This window comes from Phalacrocorax aristotelis, chromosome 2, assembly GCF_949628215.1.
Source record: "Phalacrocorax aristotelis chromosome 2, bGulAri2.1, whole genome shotgun sequence".
NCBI classification, from domain to species: Eukaryota; Metazoa; Chordata; class Aves; order Suliformes; family Phalacrocoracidae; genus Phalacrocorax; species Phalacrocorax aristotelis.
The window spans coordinates 150,005,765-150,026,451 of record NC_134277.1 but is presented as its reverse complement, the minus strand read 5'-3'; positions in this window follow the sequence as shown (position 1 = coordinate 150,026,451).

Below are 20,687 nucleotides of genomic sequence, written 5' to 3'. Positions count from 1 at the left end.
CATTACAGTTTTTAATGACTTTTCATGACAGGAGAGTGGAGGTTTTTTTCCCCTAATATATTTGGAAAGTGAAAATCTTAGGAAACACTATAGCAATGTAAGAAAATTGAAAGAAACTTGGGTAATGAATATTTACTGGACCACATATGATAGGAGGAATGTATTTGTTTCCTTTGTTAGGCTTAGGAAAGTTTCAATATTCATCCAACAATATAAATAATGGAAATAGTCAAAAGTAAGACAATAACATCAGAAGAGTGAAAGGCAATGCCAGGATGTTAGACAACTCACAAAATAAGAACACTTTAACTCAGACTAATGAACTCTCAATCAGATTTCCTAGAATGAGTGTTTCCAGTGAATGGCTTTCTAAGATTTTAGGACAATGATTCTACAGACAGAGAATATATCCTTTTCTTGTGTAAGTTTTTTAAAAAAGTTTTAGAAAATATAAAATATTTCTTATAAATCTCTTTAAAGGTGGTAATGAATAATGTAAACATATCACAGAATCATAGAATGACAGAATGGTAGGGGTTGGAAGGGACCTCTGAAGACCTCCTCCAACCCCACTGCTTGAGCAGGCACATCCAGAGCAGGGGGCTCAGGAACACATCCAGGTGGGTTTTGAATGTCCCCAGGGAAGGAGACTGCACAACCTCCCTGGGCAGCCTGTTCCACTGCTCTGGCACCCTCGCAGAAAAGAAGTATTTTCTCATATTGAGATAGAATTTCCTGTGTTCCAACTTGTGTCCATTGCCACTTGTCTTGTCATTGGGAACCACTGAAAAAAGCCCAGTCCCATCATCCTGACGCCCACCCTTTAGATATTTATAGGTATTGCTGAGATACCCCCTCAGTCTTCTCCAGGCTAAACAAACCCATCCTTTCCTCATAAGGGAGATGTTCCTGTTCCCTGATCATCTTTGTAGCTCTCCACTGGACTTGCTCAAGCAGTTCCACATCCTTCTTAAACTGGAGGGTCCAAAACTGTACACAGTACTCCAAATGTGGTCTCACTAGGGCAGAGTTGTCGAATAAACACTGGAGGTGACTTAGAAATTAAATTTATGTTTTTAGAAAAGGTACAGCACTGAAGAAGCTGTCAGGGTGAAGTGCAGCTGATACGTGAGGAATCCATTCCACAGAAGTTCCCTGGTAACCACAGGCGTCGGCACTGCCAGGAGAACTTGGCGTACTGACTCTAAGAGGAGTTGTCCGGAGGGTGGAGCGGTGTGGAGGCATCGCGGCCAGGCTTTGTGGTAAATAGGAACTTGAGGTACTATGGAGCTGGTGTGCTGCTTATTTGCCACCCTGGGCCAAGAGTCCATCATACCTTTGACAAAATGCTGTCCTTTTGGTGAACTTTGCTCATTATAATGTCATTATGATACCAAAATACACCTCCAACTGAAAAGTTACCCACCTCTAAGGTGCAACCACCCCTCGCTGGGCATGAGTTTTGAATTTTTCTAGTCTATACCTGTAAAAACAAAGATAGGAAATTTTACACCAATCATAATAAAAGTGTGTATGACTAGAGTCACTGAAGCTCCACCTGAAAGATAAAAAATAGTATAAAATGAGTGAAGAGAAAGAGGGTTTTGGGGAAGTTAGCATTGCGTACTACCCTGACTTCTGGGACCAGTTGATAGGTTGAGCCTCTCTTCGCCCCCACTGGGACACCTTTGGGTAAGACTGGAAATCTCTATAGAGTCACTTTAAATCTCTAATGTATTGGAGTTACTTTGCTTCATATTAGAGTCTCTTCATATTCATTTAGCATACTTGTAGCCTAGCAGTGTACTCATATTCTTGGTATTTGTGTGTGTCTTGTAACCAGCAGTCTTGTCACCGGTAACCCAAAGAACCTGTGTATCTGTTGCTTTAATAAATCGTACTCTTCATTAATCTAGCTGTGATCGTTCTCAGTGAACGTGATCAACCTGGCCATCTGCCAAATTAGTTATTAACAACAAATCCTCTGATGAGTGTTTACTTCTACAACCCTTAGAAATAAACTGTTGACCAAGTCTGAGACTAAGACTGGACTTAGCTGCACCTAGACTCCTCTCTGAGAAGGAGTTTAGAAAGCAAGGGGGTCCTGTCTGAACATCGTGACTTAACGGTAGGTCCCTAGCCACTCCTCAGACTCCTACCATCAATGCAACAAGAGTAGAGGAGGAGAATACCTCTCTCGACCTGCTGGCCACACTCCTTTTAATGCAACCCAGGATACCATTGGCCTTCTTGGTCACAAGGGCACATCGCTGGCTCAGGGTCAGCTTGCTGTCCACCAGCACTCCCAGGTCCTTCTCAACAGAGCTGCTTTCCATTAGTTCAGCCCACAGCCTGTACCAGTGCATGGGGTTGTTCCTCCCCAGGTGCAGGACCTTGCACTTGCTCTTGTTGAATTTCATCAGGTTCCCCTCGGCCCAGCTCTCTATTTGTATGATTGCTAGTAAAAATATAGATCACTGCATATTAGCATTGTTTACTGTTAAATAAAGCATAAAGTTTGTATCTGTGAAAGCAAGTATCATTTTATTTTTGCAAATCAAAATGAGTAATATTTGTTGATTGCTTCATATTTAGACGTGTTGGGTTTCTTTTTTCTCCTTTAAATGAATTGGGAAGTATAAGTTCAATTACATCTGTGATTTGAATGTACTCAATTTGTGAACTGCATAGGAAAATAGAAAAGCAAATTGTAATTATGCTGAATAGATGAGACAATACCAACAGCATTTTTAAAAATTTGAAATGCAATATATAGATATGCAGTTAGTACAACATTCATAATCCAGGCTGGCTTGAGATCAAATGAGCAAAGAATGGAAATGAAAATGATAACTTCTTTGTGGAGCAGTTGTTAGAAGATAAGGTTTAAATTAAATAAACAATGTCTCAGGGCAGTACATTCGAGTCTTGAGCTACAACTAGATTTCAGAATTAAAAGAAAGGTGGATGCTTGATCATGCAACAGGAGAGACCTGACATGTGAAGAACAGTCAAAAGCAAAACAAAGAGAAAATAAGATGCAGGGGACTCAGGAAATGCAAAAGACATGCCAGCAGGGAAAATTCACAAGAATAATAAATAGACCTCTGATGGCACTTGAGGGCTATAAGACTACAACTGACTGCAAGAAGATAGCTGCTCTAGTTAATAAAATAGCATCAAGAAGACAATTTAAATTGTCAAACGGTCTGAAAAAATGTCATGCTTTTATCATAACTTGTTCTCTGTGTTTATTTTCTTTAAAAACAGACCTGTTTTATGAAAGAAAATAAAAACCCAATAATAATACTAATACTAATACTACTACTACTACTAATAATAATAATAATAATAGGGGGAAACCCTGTTTTTTACAGAAGGCAAAAATTATAATGAGCAGAAAACCTTTAACATTTTAGTGCTGCACTTGCGTCAAAATGGATTGCCAAAAGAAAACCAAAAGGGACCAGAGAGTGAAATATGATCTTACCCACTGCTGTGGACAAACACATCCTGGGGATGTATGAAGCAGAGCTATGGTAAATTAAAATTAATTGGCCACAAAGGTAATGGAGAGGATGGAAAGAAAAAAAAAAGGCAATTTTTATGCTGCCACACGTCAGGTATCATTTAAAGAATCTAAAAACATGGGCTCAGTATTGCAAGTTAAAATAATAAGAAAGGAGAAAATCAGACATGGGCTAATAAAGTCACCACCACCAATGGCAGAAGAAATCGATGTCATAGTTACCACTGTTAAAGACAGTTGCCGCTATATGTGATGGCAACAATAAAAATTCATTACTCAGGTCATCTTCCCTCACCCTTCTACCACAAAGCCCTACATTCTTTTTTCTAGCCATTCAGGTTCAACTTCAGTCCTATACTCTCCACTTCTTCTGTCCTTAAAAATTAGAATTCAGTCAGTCTGCTTTATTACCAGTTTTATCCCTTTCACACAAAGTCAGAGCATTCATCAGAGGCCCAATTATTTTGGAACATCTGATCCAAAACAACACTCGGCCCTGTATATCGGCCCTGTAGCCCAAAAGAGGAGGGGCTTTAATTCCGAGTTCATCTGGGAAGTTCTTAGGATTTTAGTTATTGGGGTATTGTTTCATATCCAGGCAGGCCATGCATACCTGACCTATGCTCTTACTGTTCATTCAACATCTGGAGCAGTTGGCCCTTGGTGACAGACTCTTGAAGCCCAAAATGAGACAGCCCAGTTTAACTTCTGGTGTGTGACAAGAAATATGTATCTTGGAATAACACCCAAAAGAGGCATTATGTGAACAGCCAGCTGCTGACACCTAGCAAATAGAAAATGATTATGAAAAAGATTTGACCAAAATTGCTTTTTCCCTGTGAATGAGAAACTGCAAGAAATACTATTTACATGCGATCTGCAGTCAGAAGCAACAGTTCTGGCAGTCAAAGCTTTTGCCCTGTTTTTCACAATGGCAAATAGGACATGCTTTAATTTCACAGTAACGATGGCAAACTTTGTTTGTTTGTTTGTTTTCTAGGATAGTTAAAGGCTAGAAATAATTGTTCAAGAAATAGAAAACAACTAATTAATTTCTCTTTTACCTGCAAGGACTCAACTCCACATTTTTTTCTTGTAATATAACCCTGAGTACGTGCTCATAGGATGTGGCGGCCAGGTTGTGGCAGCAATACTCAGGCACACCTGCTAAGATTTGCTATAAAGTATTTGAGATTAATTGGCCTTGGAAGAGTGGGAAATGTTAATGCCTTAACGACAATTTCAGGTTTGGGGGAATTTTTAATCACTGGCTTTTTTAAAAAGGCAGTGGATCACTTACCCAGATGTTCTAAGATAAAATGGCAGCTACGATTTCGTTTTTCTGGTCTATGAATATATTCCATGAGTCTGAAAAATAAAACTCTCTCCCTTTCTGGTAGTTTGAGAAAAATGCCAACCATCTGGGAATGAAAACAGACCAGTTCAGGACTTGAGTAAATATCAATAAAAGCTTTCACATTGGTTTAGACACCGCTAGGATAAGTGCTAGTGAAAATAAATTTTAAGGTTTGAAGTTTTAAGTTTAAGAGGTCACTGAAGAAGGTAAGTTCTGAATAGCTAGTCTTAAAAAAAATCTTATCCAATGGAATGTACACAGTGAACTTTCTATGGTATAACAGAAGCAAGGGATTTTTCCCTTTTTAATACCTGACCTGTAAAGATCATGGGTTGGTCATTTCATCCTTTGTACATGGATGCTTCTAAGGTAAAACAAAGTCACAGAAATAAAACTTAACATTAAAAATGTATCACTATTAGATAATTATTTTATTGGGTACTTATATAGGGAAAGCTTTCAAAAGAATATTTATTTTACCTTCCCAGTTGAGGTAGCAACACTAATGTTTTTTTTCAGATTTTTTCCTGAGAATCTCAAAATTTCCAATATGTTGTGATATGAGTACCAGGAGAAATATCCAGCCGGAAAAAGAAGTAACCTGAAGAGGTTATTGAAAGAAGAGGAATGCACCATGGTTTCACACACCCAGCACTCAGTGTCAAGAAAATAAAGTCTGATCAAGATACAGAATTCTTATACTTTTGAACTCATAAAAGTCCATTTTCTAGCATTCCCCTTATACTGCTGTGAGAAAAAAAGAGAATAAGGTCCACACTTTTATTGACACTCTTGGATTTTATTCACCATTCAGAGGTGAATTTTACCTTTCTTTTATCTTTTTTTTAAGATGCAATATTGATGTTTTTTTGTTAAGGCCAGCTATGGTTCAAAAATGTTCTGCTTGCACATCCAGTCAGTTTGCATTTGACACGTATTTATGTGATTCAGTTGCTCTATCAACTGGTTTCAAATTATGACAAGCAACCTGAACAACTCATTATCTGCTTAAGCAATGTCTTCTATAGAGGCTAATCATTAATGCAGTAGACAGGTTTTGTATCTATTTTGATGATACATATATAGAAGTTTAAGAGTTTAAATGACAGAAAAGTCACGGAACAAACCAGCTTTACTTCGGCAGTTTCTAATCAAATACAAATATCACCAGAGATTCATGCTTAATAATCTCTCACAGCTGATAAAAACTTCTTGTGTGCAAAACAGAAAAAGATGAAAGCAATGTAGAGTAAACGGCTGTGTCTTAGGCCTTATCTTGTGCTTTTTAAAGTTAATTCCATGGTTTCCCAATTAGAATTGCTGTGATTTTCATTCATCTCTTTACGTACATCAAATATGTAATATTTGTATAAGATTCTAGCTCTATTCAGTTAGGATGACTTTTTACACTTCACATCTAATACAAATATAACATGAAGGGGTTGTAATTCCACAGGGTATATAGCTCTCAGGTGGAAAGTAATTTGCATTGTAATGTTTGTCTTTCCAAATATTTAGAAATAGTCATGCTTATGATTTAATATGATTGATATTAATAAATAGATAACTCAGCGCTTTAAATGTCAATAACCTTTTTCACACTATGATAGTATTTCCTGCAGCTGTTAGCGCAGTCTAATGGATCAACAGAGGATGCTAATGCAAGATTTCCTCTAAGTGCAAATTCCATTCTTATATTATCTGTTACCCTTATTAAAAAGAAAAGCAGTTTGAGAAGATTTGGTAGGTTGTTCAGCTGCATGTTTGTCCTGGTTTTGGCTGGGATAGACTGAATTTTCTTCGTAGCACCTAGTATGGGGCTATGTTTTAGATTTGTGCTAAAAACAGTGAAAGATGTTTTTGTTATTGATAAGTAGTGCTTACACTAGTGTCAAGCACTTTTTCAGCTTCCCATGCTCTGCCTGGTGCACAAGAAGCTGGGAGGGGACACAGCCAGGACAGCTGGCCCAAACTGACCAATGGGATATTCCATACCATATGACGTCATGCTCAGTATATAAAGCTGGAGGAGGAAGAAGGAAGAAGGGGATATTTGGAGTGATGGCACTTGTCTTCCCAAGTAACCGTTATGTGTGATGGAGCCCTGCTTTCCTGGAGATGGCTGAGCACCTGCCTGCCCATGGGAAGCAGTGAATGAATTCCTTGTTTTGCTTTGCTTGCACACATGGCTTTTGCTTTACCTGTTAAACTGTCTTTATCCCAATCCATGAGTTTTTTCACTTTTACCCTTCTGATTCTCTCCCCCATCCCACTGGGGGGGAGCGAGCAAGCAGCTGCATGGTGCTTGGTTGCTGAATGGGGCTAAACCCTGACAATCTTATATAGGAAAGAAGAACTTAAAACATTAATGTTTTCACAAAGCTTGAGTACCTCAGCAAATTGTGGGTGTTATTTTTCCCTACATATGTATTATAAATCTGCTTGAATATATAAGGAATCTCTCACTGCAACTCTCACATATCTTATATGAGATAAGATTGCCTCACAGTCTGTCCCAAATCATTTAAATATATTTAACACATATTTACATATTCAACCTTACACACGGAGTTCAGTAGGATTTAAGAATTTTAGTACTTTGTTAGAGATTTTTTTATTTTGTAAGTACCTGTAAGTATTTATTGGTATAAAGTATAAATAATAAACAACATATAATAAATAATATTTTTTATTTTTTATTTTATATATATTTATGCTTTTAGAATTTTCTTTATATGTATATATATATAAAATCAAGCCTTGGACCTCCTCAGACCATTTGATCGATGCATTTATGAATTATTGGTTTCTTCCATAGTATTCTCTCTGGCCAATTCAGAGTGCATATTAAATGCAGAAGTCCTCCCTGGAAGAACCTGTTCTGTTCAATTTTTACCTATTGTAAACAATATCATGGCCACTGCAATCAATATCATGATTTATGAATAAAACTATCAGTGAAGATTTATACCCAGTTTTCCTTGCTATATTTGAGGGTTGGGTTTTTTCACCTATGTATTTGAAACCTATTTTATGAATAACCATGAGTCCGTACAGCAGTTGAAGATATGTGAAAATCCACAGTTCTGAATTGTTAGACGCTGTAAAGCATTACAGTATCACAGGATGGTTGAAGCTGGAAGAAACCTCTGTAAGTCGTCTGGTCCAACCCCCCACAGCAAGTTGCGTAGGGCCATGTCCAACAGCTTTTGAGTATCTCCAAGGGGAGACTCTACAACCTCCCTCGGCAACCTGTACCAGTGCTCAGTCACCCTCACAGTTAAAAAGTGTTTCCTGAAGTTCAGTCAGAACCTCCTATTTTTCATTTTGTGTCCATTGCCTCTGCCAGTGATCCTGTCACTGGGCACCACTGAAAAGCAGCTCACGTTGTCTTCTTTGCACCCTCCCTTCAGGTATTTATATACAGTGATAAGATCACCCCTGAGCCTTCTCTTCTCAAGGCTGAATAGTCCCATCTCCTTCAGCCTTTCCTTATATAAGAGCTGCTCCAGTCCCTTAAGCTTTTTCTTGGCTCTTTGTTGGACTCTCTTCAGTATGTTCATGTGTCTTTTGTATTGAGGAGCCCAGAATTGGATGCTACTCCAGGTGTGGCCTCACCAGTGCTGAAGTGAGGGTAAGGATCACGGACCTGCTGGCAACACTCTTCCTAATGTAGCCCAGGATACCACTAGACTTTTTTGCGGCAAAGGCGCATTACTGGCTCATATTTGACCTAGTGTCCACCAGGATCCCTAGGTCCTTTTCTGCCAAACTGCTTTCCAGTTGTGTAGCCCCCAGCATAAATTGTGTTATGGGGTTGCTCTTCTCCAGGTGCAGGACTTTGCACTTCCCCTTGTGGAACTTCCTGAGGTTACTGTCAGCCCACTTCTCCAGTCTGTCAAGGTCCTTCTGGATGGCAGCACAACCCTCTGGTGTATAAGCCATTCCTCCCTGTTACTTATTGTCTGCAGACTGGCTTAGAGTATACTCTGCCCCATCTTCCAGATCATTAATAAACATGATAAACAGATCTGGACCCAGGATTGATTCCTGGGATATACCACTAGCTGCTGGTTTCCAATTAGACTTTGCATCACTGATCACCATGATCTGGGCTTGGCCATTTCACCAGTTTTACATTCACCTCACTGTCTGTTCATCAACAGCTTCCCTGTGAGGATCTTATGGGACACAGTATCAAAGGCCTTACTGAAGTCCAAGTATACAACATCTACTGCTCTCCCCTCAGGTACCAGGCTAGTCATGCAGGTCACTTCATCATAAAAGTTTAAGTTTGTCAAGCATATTTCTGCTTGGTGAAGCCACACTAACTACTCCTGATAATTTTCTCATTTTTAATGGGCCTGGAACACCAGGGATTAAGGTGAGAGTGACCAGCTTGGAATTCACTGGGTCCTCCTCCTTGCCCTTCTTGAAGATAGCATGACATTTTCTTTCCTCCAGTCTTTGAGCACTTCTCTCAGTCACCATGATTGATCAAAGATTACTGAGAGTGACATCACAATGACATCTGCCAGCTCCCTCAACACTCGTGGGTGCACTCCATCAGGACCCATGGACTTATGTATATCCTTTTGCTTAAGTATTCCCTGTCCTGATCCTCTCCCACCAAGGGTACATCTTCCCTTCTCCAGCCTTTCCCCCTAGTCTCTGGGACCTGGGTTTCCTGAATGCTAGTATTGCTAGTAAAGACTGAGGCAAAGAAGGTATTCAGTACCTTTTGCAGGTCCCTTTCTCATTGAGCAATGGTCCCACGATTTCCCTAGTCCTTTTTTTTTGTCAACTACGTACTTACAGAAGCCCTTCTTGTTTTCTTCGACACCCCTGGCCAGATTCAGTTCCATTTAGACTTTAACTTTCCTAACTTCATCCCTAGATGCTCAATGTTCCTGCATTCCTCTCAGTTTACTGCGCCCCACTTGTTTCCTAGCCCTGTATGCTTCCTTTTCCTGTTTCAGTTTGGTGAGGAGCTCTTTATTCATCCACACAGACTGCTGGCATTTTTGCCTGACTTCATATTTGTTAGATATATTTGTTAGAATTGTTAAACACTGTTAAGCGTCAGTTGCTGTAAGCATCCAAGCTGCAAGTGTGCTTTGGACTTTATTCCTTCTGGACAACGTTTTGTTCGTCTGGAACATTTAGATTTTTTTTTTTTTTTTCAAAAGATAAAATTTGTGGGTGTTTTTTTTTGTTGTTGTTTTTAAATAAGATTTTTCTGGCATAGGTACAAAACTGCTTTCAGCAGTTTTCACTTCATTCAGGTGGTTAAAATAAGTATGTCCACAGAACCCATGAAAATCCTGTAGCGGTAGGCTCTTTAAATTAAGAAACCATGGAGAAATTTAGCAGTATTTTAAAAGCACTCTTTGAATGAGGTAATACAGTTGAGGAAGTCTTTGTACATGATTCATGTGTTTTATTACTAGGTATTATGGAATTAAATGCAGTTTTTGCTAGGTGTACGATGACTCAGAGTCCTGCCTAAATTAGAGTCTACTGTGCTGTGTGTTGTCACAGGGAGAAAAACCAGCAGTGAGCCTGCAGGTGATTTTAAAGGTGCTTGTTCAGCATGAAAGAGCTGGTACAAAATGCAGTGGTTACAGTGCTGCCTGTATATGTTTGTTTTTTGGAAAAGATAGACTGTATCCAATTATAAACTTGCTATGATGTTCATCGTCAGACAAGGCATGCAAATTTATAACCATGGCAGCATCAGTGACAGAGTGAGTAGTTTAACCTTTGTATGTGAAAGTTCTCTTACACCCACATCTTAGAACAATCTGGTGGGTATCAGTTATCTTAATCATCTGCTACTACGTATAAAGAGCAGTCATACTATAGAAGTGATAAGGAAGAGGTTACAGCAGCAGAATCTCTGGTAAAAATCTATCATTTTAAGGCATAGAGTTACTAGGAGGCTTGGAAGAGACAGCCCCCTGTCTCTTTCTGCTTCATGTACTAATAAGGCCTTATAAAAAAAAAAAAAAAGCTCTCACAATTCAGCAGACGTTTTTCCCCTTTTTCCTCTCTCATACCACAATGTACTCACTTCTCTCCTACATAGAAAAGAAATTGTTAAAAATATTTCATTTTTTAAGAGACTGTTCTACTTCCTGTTAGAATCAACCACATAAAACAGAATGAAAAGAGAACCAAAGAGAATCCCCATCCTCTATTGGATGTGGAAGGGAACATTGCCACCAAGGATAAGGAAAAGGCTGAGGTACCTTCTTTGCCTCAGTCTTAACCATCAGACCAGTTATCCCCAGGGTATTCAGCCCCCTGAGCTGGAAGGGAGGGACGAGGAGCAAAATAAAACCCCATAATTCAGGAGGAAGCCGTTCACAACTTGCTGCTCCACCTGGACACTCACAAGTCTATAAGTCCGGATCTACTTGAGAGAACTGAGGGAGCTGGCGGAGAATCTTACCAATCCACTCTCCATCATTTATCAGCAGTCCTGGTTGACAGGGGAGGTCCCAGATGACTGGAAGCTTGCTGATGTGACGCCCTTTTAAATACATGTGACGATGTATTTAAAAGATGCGTAGACATGCCAATTCAGGGCATGGTTTAGGAGACATGGTAGTATTGGGTTGACGGTTGGACTTGTTGATCCTAGAGGTCTTCTCCAACCTTAATAATTCTATGATTCTATGATTATTTGCTTGGAAGCCTTTGACAGTGAAAATGAACGGTTAGAATCAGATTTTAAATGAGTAGACAAAAATATTGTTATATATTATCTTTACCTATATATGCATGACATTGATTTTGATCAGAATCCAAATCTGAAGTGTTTATGACCTCCTTTCCTTTTAAAATATATGTCATAATGACATATCAGCTATAAGATATTACATAAAATTAGTATTTTTCAGAATAGGTGCTCTTTTCTGGGCTGCACCTTAGACTCAACATCAGCAGTAAAGAATGACATCATCTATACTAATATATATATATATCTTGACTGGTAGGGTGCTCTCTTGGAAAGTGGAAGAGATTTATTACAATCTCCTCACACAGAAGATAGAATTCAATGCAAAGCAAAGTCCTTCACAACAAAGTTAAGGTGTTAAAGATAAGTCCCTTTTCTCTCCTTTTTCTTTAGAAAGAATAAAGCCACAACTCCTGTTTCTGAGAAAGGGACATCTCCTAAAATTTGTGTTAGGAAGATTCTAATCACAACTATATGATTTGATGCCTGTGGCTGTTTTCCAATACAGGGAAAGCATTCTGGGAGAAGGAGTTGTCTGTGTAGCCAGTTGCAGGTGTTGGTTTATATCTCTGTTCTAGTCCTGCCAGGAGTGGACTGGTGGCTATTACAGGGCCAGTGGCATTTGAGTTGTTTTTCTGAGACGTGCTTTTTATGTGTACTTTTTACAGTTCAAAGGATCTAGCATAATGGAAGAGTGATGCCTTTGATCAGAGGACACTAGCAGCATGTGTTGCCTTGGGGCACAGCATGTGGGCATGTTGACATATTGACAGTCCAAGTCCCGCTCAGGTAGTGGTAAAGGACTAGGCCAGGTGAAAGAAGTCATGCATGACACATTCATTGTGTGTGTTTGGGACAGACTGCGGAGCAGTTATTCTGTTCAATATAACATGATTTTGTTTTGGAAGAAAATAGCTGGGTCACTCCAGGGGGGATCCAAGGGCAAATGAGCACATATGCACAGGGATGATTAAGGGACCAGGGCCCTAGCGAGGAACAGGGAGCAAGGCAAGCAGACAGTGTGAAAACATAGCCCATATCTATACCACTAAGTTAAACATCTAGCTCTGCGTACAATTACTTCATATTAACAAGTGTCCTGAGAACAAATGCTCTGCTTGTGTAGCTTACTGTATGGAATTCCTCCATCAAAAGTTTTGACCCTTGGATTTCACTAGAACAGTACTGTGTTATATTTTTTCATATCTGAAAACAGTAGTTCACAGGAAATAATATACTGAAGTGCAAAATCAAAAACTAATTTTAAATCCGAACTTTATCATTGTGCTGCATGTTGTTTGTATACAAAAGAAATAGGTATCCTTTTGACAGCAAAAAGATTTTTTGTCCTCAGTATGATGGTTATGTAGGTGTTAATAATTTTACCCAGAGCTATGAACTCCTTGCTTTTATTAAAGCTTTATTTCTTACAGGTATTAAAAAAAACCACCAAACCCCAACAAAACACCCTGAATTTAACAAAGTACTAGAATGGTTAAATCCCACTCAATTCAGTGTGTAAATTTGAATGTGTAAATATGTGTTAAATATATATAAGTGATTTAGGACAGACTGTGAGAAAAGCTTATTTAATTTAAGTAAAAAAAAAATAAAACAAAACACCAAAGAACAAACTGAGAACAACAGTAATTTTGCTACCATTCCTACAAAGTACCCCCTCCCCAAATCCTGAAACATTCTCAATAATGAATGGAAAGTAAGTTCAAGAGTTGGCTCGTTATTCAACTATGATGACGACGAAAGGTACTTTGAAGAGGGATCTCATCTAACTACTTTTGAACTTAAATTTTTTTTCTCTACAGGCAAGAAATTATGGTTCCTTTTTGACTGTGGTCATTGTGCATCTTAAGCAAGTGAAATAATCCAATCCATTTTGTCTTTTCTAACAAACTTATTAGTCACAGACCCTGTCCTACATGAACAGATGTACCAGTAGAATTCTTGTTTCCTAAAATAGAGATAGAAAGATAAAGCTAAGAAATTGATTGCAGAGTTTATAATTTAAAAACAATGTCTAAGACAGACGGTGCCAACTATTAGAATTTTTCATTGGTTGAGGGTTGTTTAACAATAAAATCAACTACTATCTGATATTATATGCTAAATTTTCATGTAAGCAGGGGTGACCAAGTTGTAGTAGGAAGAAAAATGTTTCACTCTTTACTTCAAAGTACATTATTTTGCAGCTATCTTTCATAGCAGCAAATTATGGGCTTTTTCCCAGGCTCTAGTAATCAAGTATAGATAAAGAATAAAGTCCTAGTTCCCTTCTTGCTACTGGTCATTTTATCTATATGGTGTAAAGGTCACATAGAACCTGCATAGTATACGTAGCATTAAAAAAAAAAAAAAATTGCTCCTTTGTGATTTGAACAATTTACCTATACAGGGATATAAAATTTAATTCATCATGATTCAGAAACTGACCATAGAGGGAAACAGAAAACCAAGACAGCAAATTTTGAAATTTCAAAGGTCTTTGTAGATCATCTGTAAGCTTACTAAATGTAGGCCAAAGAGAAGTCTCTCTGGACTTGGCTGAACTTTGGATGGATTTTTTTGTAGATCTGTCTTTTCTTAGTAAATAAAATTGGAAAATTTTTATCCTATACCATATTTTCATTTTACCTTTTTGCTTAAATTAAACTCTTAGATTAGCAGAATTTAAAAAAGAAGCATAACATAAGTCTTTAAGTTTTGGAGTCATTCTATTTTAAAATAAGAATTTATACTGTCATTTCATATAATTTTTTTACATTTAATACACTACTGAATAGACACTCCTTCACACTTTTATTAATTACTAAACCTAAAGAACATTCCAGCAGAACTGACCTAATCCAAATAGTTAGTCTTTCACCGACCTGTTAAATTCATTAGTGAAAGGTATGATAGACTTTTGCTATCTTTTGCAATAAATTTGGAGGAAACCTGTTATAATTTTTTGGAGAAGATTTTGTTTAATCTCAGTAATAAGCTTGTATATTTTGTGTATGTGCATATTTGTTATAATTGTTTTAGCATCCTTCTAGTCAGTGCATAATTTGGCCAGGCTTTCTGCTTTTTGAGAGAATTTCATTCTCATTAACCACAGTTTACTTTGCTTTCAGAAAAGTCTTCATCTTTCTGTGCATTTCCCTCTTCCATTATTATTACTGAGAATTATATTGTGGAAGAATACGGAACAAACAAAAACTTGTTTTTCCTTCAAATTCTCGTTCCAAATTAGGAACATTCCCAGCTCTATCCATCAACGTAATGCACTTTGTCATACCATGATTAAGTGAATTTACATTTCTGTGAAAATGGCTTGGGTTATGAAGGTACCATTCTTCCATCTGGTCCTTTCAAAATCACTTTAATTTTCTGAGTTCTACTGGTTGCTCTTTTCTGAATACTTTATTAAGCCTTTTTTTTACAAACTGCTCTCAATCTATCCTTCCACTCTTTTCCAGTTTGGTAATTATCATTGCTAGATCTGGTCAAACAGTGATATACCTGATGAAGCTCAAAAGTAAGAATTACTGTTTATATAAGGTTATCTGGAATTACTTTGTAAAATTCTATGAATGGAGAATGCATGTGAATGTCTGGATGTAGGAGCACCAGAATGAGTGACAGAAGCCTATAATAAAGTCATATATCGATGCCAAATACACTAACAGGTCAACAAGGTTACAACACATCTATGTGCAGCTTCTCAGGACACACAAGCTGGGAAACAAAGGACAGCAGTTGATGAGGTGGGATGGAAAGACTAAACACTCTCAGGTACTGAAGATTACAAAAAAGATATATCCAAACCCAACACATCGTCAATTTAAGAACCGAGGAGGTGTGATGAGAACTTGTTAGATGCCATCATCTGTCCTTCGATTCACTGCAAAGAAATCTCTGCACAGCACCTGAATACATATGTCTGCCTGAAGGCCAGACAGATCACTTGGCTATATGTACCTTGGAGCGTGAATACTGAACAAACTACTTAGGCACATGTTTCTTTGTACATATGAGTATGCAGGTATGGGAGTGTGAGCAACTGAAATAAAATAAATAAATAAAATCTATAATGCTTCAATGTTATTTTCTGAAACTTAAACAGTCTTAACCACTATTAAAATCATAGGCACATATGATGATTCAGGCTGGAAATGACCTCAGAAGGTCTATAGACAACCTCCCTACTCAAGGCAGAATCAGGCATTAGGTCAGACCAGGTTGCTAAGGTTGGCCATCTGAGTCTTAATTGCCTCCAAGGATGGAGTCTGCACAGTGTCTCTGGGCAACTTGTTCCAATGCTTGACTCTCTTCATGGTGAAAAAGTTTCTCCTTATACATGTAGTCTGAACCTCTCCTGTTTCAATTTATGCACACCAGCTTGATCTATTTGTGTGGGTAAGAGGAGCTAGAACCAATACTCTTGGTAACTTGGAGGTAGAATGCACAGGTCCTTATAGTAAGACAATAATTTGCTCTCTGACTCTGTGGTCCTTTGAATAGGTTAATTGCTCAGTAAATAACTTTAATATGTTTCATATCTGGACCAATTCATTATTTATCCTAGTGAACTATAGTGTGGACTTGATTTTTTAAAGTCCATGTTCAGACATCACTGTATAAACTCAGCATTAAAAAAATATTCTTTGACTTTTCATTAATATGTTGCTTAACAAAAAGTCTGGTCTTTATATTATCTGTTTTGAAAACACTGTGTCAAGCTAAAGGTGTATAGTAAGTATCAAAATATCTACATACTCCAATTTCATTAGCTACTCTTAAATATGAGTTCTTTAAGGAATTCATTCATCTGTATTATTAAAATGGTTAGATTGGTCAGACTGGTCCATGGCACAGGTTTGGACCATGCTAATATTTGAGAGTTAGCACGGGGAAAAAAAAATCCAAAACACAAAAACCATTTCCAGTAGGCAGTTTGAGTTTGGCCAACATGTTGGAGGGTGAAAGAGTTACACGGTATGAATATGGGCAATTTTGTGCCATCCATTTCAATATTAGAGGATGGTCCAGGCATGTTTAATTTGCCAGAATGCAGCTTGTGGGTCTAGTAATTTACCATCTACTTTTGCTAAAAAAAGTGTTTCCAAGAACATGCTGAACTGAAAGACAGACATCATGGGAGAAAACACGTGTCCATAACCACAGTATATTTTACCTGGGTTCAGAAGACACATTGACATTTTGTTTTGCTCTAGGTGGAAAGGGGCCAAGAGTCTGATTCTCACTCAAAGACCTCCCTGTGTTGACTTGATTGGTGTAATCTTTCCTTTTTCTGCTGAACCAACCAATAGGACTTCATTACCCATACTTCTGTCAGAGACATCCTTTAGCTTTTGTTTCTTATCTTTCATCTTCCCTTCTACCAAAAATGGAGAGATGTTCATAAAAATATGAGGACTAAGATACTTATTTGCTTATACATTCATCACCATGTTTCTTTTGCTCATCAGTGGAGTTGTAAGGTATTGCTCTGAACTTTATTAATTTGATGCAATGTAGCATATTTGCATATCTATTAACTTTGAATGTATTTTCTCCTAAATGAGCTTCTAGTTTTGGAAGCTGAAATCAATTTTGATTTATTGTGGACCTTCAGAGAAGCTTTGGATAACAGGAAGAGAAAGGAGAGAGAGAAAGATGGATAAAAATTCCTTGGACCTGTGTAGAAAATGTGCAGTATTACATATTGTTATCCGGTATTTTCTTTTATTACTTTCATCATAATGTTCTGATTTGCTAAAACCAAAGACATTTTTGCCAACATGCTCTACTTTCATTTCTTGCAGCTTTCTGTCAAAACAACATATTTTTCTCTACCTGTCTGCTTGTCCCACTCCTCAAGTCTCCAGCAGCTCATACTGAAGACTGTGGCACTTAACTGAGAGCCTGAAGGACCTACGCACAAAGTTCTACAGTCCTTGGTTTCTCAGAAGGCTCTTATGTTCCTTTTTGTCTTACTATATCTTGTATGCATGGCATTAGCATAGAACTGGGCAGCAGATACAGAAAAAACAGATGAAGTTTTATTTATGTCTATTTTAAAGAAAATCTGGGATATAAACCGGGGCAAATGCAGTCAAGGATGAACACCAGGAATTTTCATAGCATTCATCAGCATGTTTTTAAAGCTCTCTTTGATAGCTAAAATAAGTCATGCTTGGAGAAAAAAAAAGTGGATTTGTGATTTGAATATTGTTAGGAAAGTCATATGGGTATTAGTAGGAATGAGGGAAGAAGTTTGTGACTTACCGTCCTCTCCCTTTAGTTTATATCAGAGCTACTTTCCTTCCATGGTTAGATGCTTAGCAGAGAGGTGTGGGGCCTGAGCATTTCCCTGTGCTTTTCTCAAGTGTGACAAGCTTTGATTAGCCTGACCAGCCAACCATTAAGGAGAGCAAAGTTCAATTATTCCCCATTTTCTCTATGTCCTTTTGCAATGAGATGTCCGTACTTGAGATGCCCGTTAACACATGCTGCTCCGGAAGCTGCTGTAACTGCACATTGTGTGTATTAGCAGGGGTGTCTGCAGCTGTCAGTTTAAGACTCTTAAAACAAAACATCAGGTAAATTAAACAAAACAACCAAGACAAAAATGAATAAATTAAAAAAAATTAAAACAACATTTCCAGCTGCACTGTCCTATTCTTATCAGAGGTACCATCTTTTTAGCTGCTAGAAACAGATTGAGATCAGAAGAGTGGTAACTCCAGGTCTGCTTGGGAGATTCTGCTCTGCCTACAGAAAGCATTAAGGCTTAAAGTGGATCCAGAACCTCTGTGAAGAAGCAGCTTTGTTACTTCAATTATGTTGTGTTTCTTATATTTTTGAAGTTTGCCATCCTTATGATGATATCTGTACACAGTTATGTGATTTCCTGTTTTTAAGTATTTATAAAAATAATGAAAATGAAAAATATGCAAAATATATCCAGGGAAACACTATGTATTAGTTGTCATTATAAGAAAACAGCATTAATAGACATTGAGTAAAGTTATCTCCATCTTGTCTCTTTTTTCCCCCTTTACATAAGTGCAGACAGCTTCATGCCCTTGGTTTCTTCAATGTAATAAGTGCTTGTAAGTTTCTGTTAAACTAACCTCTGATTTACAGAAGATTTTGTGCTGAAATTGAAAAGAACATTAATTTTTATTTGCCTTTTCTATTGCTTATTATACTCTGAGCTTATGATTGACCTATCTGTAACCTCTCAGTTCTCCACAGTAGGAACACCCCCATTAATGGTTTGGAAAGAAGGCATCACAGAAGATGTTGAAATAAAATAATAACAGCAGTAACTAACACAATTGTTCTCCTGTATTTTTATTCTCAGTACCAATTAATTTCTTACAGTCCTCCTCATCCCGAAATACCATTATATCCAAGAAATCATAACAGAAAATGCAAACTAATGTTTTATAAAGGCAAAATTATTCTTTAACTGTGGTGAAAGCATGTCAGTTGGCTGGACCCTTACTTACCTCTTTCCAAGTTACCATTTTTAAAAAATTTTGAAATCTTAACTTTACTTGCAAACGGTAAATACAAAACACCCATTTCCCCCTACTTCCACTCTGCAGAACAATAAAATGCTACCCCTTTCAGTCTCTGTAGTGTCTAGAATGAAATGTGAGTATGCAAGTGTGATTCATCAATACAGGACCCTCTCAGGATTGAGATGCCACTCATCTAGCATGGGATAATCTTAAGTATTTGTCCCTGTTCCTCAGTTAGAAACCTTATCACTGGAATTTAAGGTTAAATTAACCTTTATAAAACTTTTCCAGTTTCTAGAACTGCTATTTTGCCACTTGCATGAGAATATAAAATCCTCGGTACATTTCAGGTCTTTGAAGCCATATAGATTAAAATTAAAAAAGAAACCAGCCAGCCAACCAAAAAAACCACCAAACTACAGCTTTATTTTGCCTGAATCATTTGTATCATCATCTTAATGACTCTCCAGCATGCATAAGAATTTTTTTTAATATTCTGACAGAACATGTACAAAATATAGTACCAAAAATATACTTGAAAAATATTGTTTCATCAGTAATGAAAATAAGTCCTGATTTTCTATTTATGTGGTCTTGTAAGAAACAACTGCCCCTTGGGAAGAAGAGGTATTGTATATATTTAGTTAGTCTGATTCTAAAGTCCTTTCTTTTTGATTAAGCATTGTTTGATATTTTAATATTTAACCTAAGCTTAGGGACAGGATGTCTTGGCCATCAGCTCACTCATTTAATCAATGAAAAAATGTTCCTTTTAGAAGGAAGACTAAGGTGAGTTGCCAAGAGAAAACAGCTTTAAATAGTTCTTGTGTAACACGTGACCACCTATAAAGATTACCAAAGACATCCGAAGAGATGAAGGCATGCGTGGAAGAATCTGAAGCAGAGCCAAGAAGAATGACTTAATGCTGTTACACAACCTATGTAGAATAGAATGAATATGTATTCGATAGGCAGAATACATATAGACTTATTGTATAAATATAATTAGGTAGCCTGCTTCAGTGTCCTTGTTTTCTGGAAAACCACTGAGCATCCAGGTTTGCACAATGCTGAAATAAATTAGCAATGTCTCTCCTGAGTGTGTGATTATTGACTCATTGCACACCAGGAAACAAATCCACTTTTTGGACAACATTATCACTCCAATATTAGCAAAATAAGCAAGACGACCTCCTACTTTGAATGTTGTTTATAAGATCTATGGTAGATGTATAGTTGGTGGAAAGTTGAATTTCTCTTGTTACTTCTCTAGCAGAGATTGTTATATGCAAGAAATATACTGGCTCTTGAACAGGTGAAAACTCTGTGATTGGATGTGCCACTCTTTAGCACTGAATTACATAAAAGTATATAATAATGGGGGTGTGTAGACTACTGAATGTTTCCTTGTTGTACTTATTTTTTTTCAGCCAAATCCAATAATAGTAATACACTGGAGGTCCTTCTTAACAGGTTCAAAGGGGGAAAAAATTAGCGTGTCAGGATTAATGAAAACCATTAAAATTA